Below are 2,087 nucleotides of genomic sequence, written 5' to 3'. Positions count from 1 at the left end.
TATTTTGGTTAAATCACAAAATAACAGGATTACATCAATCTGCAACATTTTAAAGCATATAATTTTTTTGATATTCGTTTTCTCTCGAAATATATTCATATCCACGGTATTATATTATATTTGTTTTATCTAAATTGTATGTGTGAACTTATATTAGTCACAAACATAATCATTACATTTATTTTTTTAGTTTAATATCATAAATGTGTTGGTAAAAGCATATGTGTTGCAGGTAAGCTTCTAACACATAATTAAGCAAAACGAACAAATAAGATGCTCTTTTTATCTCACTTACCACGTGTATCATATAGGCTTTTTGGTGAGAAAAGTATGTAGCACAAATTAATAAACTAAAAGCAGCATAGAGATCGATCAAAACAACACTGTTAGATAACCTGCACAATGACTAAAACACTTGAATAACCCAAAACTTTAAAACATTAAAATTAATATAAACTAATAAAATTTAACCAGAATTTCAATATTTTCTACATTAATAAAAACAATATCTGAAACCCGTTAAAATCGTTTCATAGTAATACAAAAACTAATGTGTATTGACACACCAAAAAATAGACAGCGACTAATCTATTTGGATTGTATCAATATCCTCTAGTGATACATTAATTCTGCTATGTCGTGGAGGTGCTTCATTATCACTTATTGCTCCGACATCATTTTTTTGTTGGCCATAATTTCAAAGAAGTGTAGAGTAGCTTGACCGTAGACATGATGTATCCAAAATATCCGCTGGAATACTTTATCTATAAAAAAAAATATAACTAAACTCATCCAAAAACAAATAACATAATACATACTAAACTCATACTATAAATCTATTAGATTTTGAATACATAAAGATGCTGAAAAATATAACTATGTTATACAACAATCTAATATAAGTATACAATTAAATATGGGCAAATATATTGGCTATAGAATACAATTTGAGGAAAATCTAATAAATTGAAATTCATAAAAAAAAATATGTAGATATCGAATACCGAATAACTAATATCGAGGCCATAAACAACAAAAATTATCTTCATGCTTAAACCATTCTAAAGTTTCTCTAGTCCTGTTAACTTCAATGTAATATATATTGACAACATACACTCGTCTTTTTTTCTCTAATGTTCATTAATATTTTCTTAAGATTATGGAGGATCATGCAGGATGAAAATAATTTCAGGACATCAAATAAACTTGATTTCCAATCACTATAAGTATAGTTAATCTGTCATGTGAATGAAATTAGTATCACTGGAAACTTCCTTGTTTAAACATACAAGCACAAAAAAAAAACAATAGACATAACATAAAAAATCATTTCATTAATAATTGAATACCTCTTCATCGTCAAAAAGTAATACTTCATACATCGATCTTCTCCTTGATCATCAGGGGTTTCAGACACAACACTTTCCTTTTTTTGGAAGAGCTCTCTCGAGCCATTTTAGACTCTTGTGCCATTCTACCCACAGAACCTACATTTTCGATCGATTCTTGAGTAATGCACAAATCAAATGAAGGAAATTCCGATAAATTTATATTGTTGTGTATATCTCTAGTAAACCTGACCGAGTCAGCCATTGCATAACAATACGAAATTTTCCAGAAATCCAAAAATCTGAAAGAATAAAATTCAATTTAAACAACTATTAAACTGTATTGAACATCAAGCAAAATTATTCTATATATATGAATTTTTAGAATCTACCTGAACCGAAACATTGAAAGAAAATCACAAAAAATGATAAAAAATATAAAATCATAAATGTATAATGAATATTAAAATAAAATCACACAAATAATTAAGAAAAATCGTAATACGTGTAAACAGAGCATTAACAAACAAAATCAAAACAGATTGTTGGAATAACCTTGTCACCAAAAAATTTACTTTAATAATAATCCTTGCTGATCTCGAAAACTTACTTGCATCCTTAATAATCAATATATTTGATGAATAATCTGGCAATTTTGAGGAGAATAGCGTGAAATTGGGGAATTAGCTGAAAATTTTGAAACAAGAAAAATGGGATTAACTTTTACATGTCAAGGTAAGTTTAATTAATTAATTTTTT

General features: G+C 27.3%; 1 long non-coding RNA gene across 1 annotated transcript; it reads right to left on the bottom strand.

Annotated features, from left to right (window-relative positions):
* Positions 1-465: 465 nt before the first annotated feature.
* Positions 466-2,087, bottom strand: LOC114076720. Its single transcript, XR_003577699.1, has 3 exons — positions 1,939-2,087; positions 1,350-1,630; positions 466-764 (listed from the first exon to the last, which is right to left on the bottom strand). It is a non-coding gene; the product is annotated as an uncharacterized LOC114076720 (long non-coding RNA).

Source organism: Solanum pennellii, chromosome 4 (assembly GCF_001406875.1).
Source record: "Solanum pennellii chromosome 4, SPENNV200".
NCBI classification, from domain to species: domain Eukaryota; kingdom Viridiplantae; phylum Streptophyta; class Magnoliopsida; order Solanales; family Solanaceae; genus Solanum; species Solanum pennellii.
Note: the sequence above shows the minus strand (reverse complement) of the source record. Positions and strands in the feature narration are given on the sequence as shown.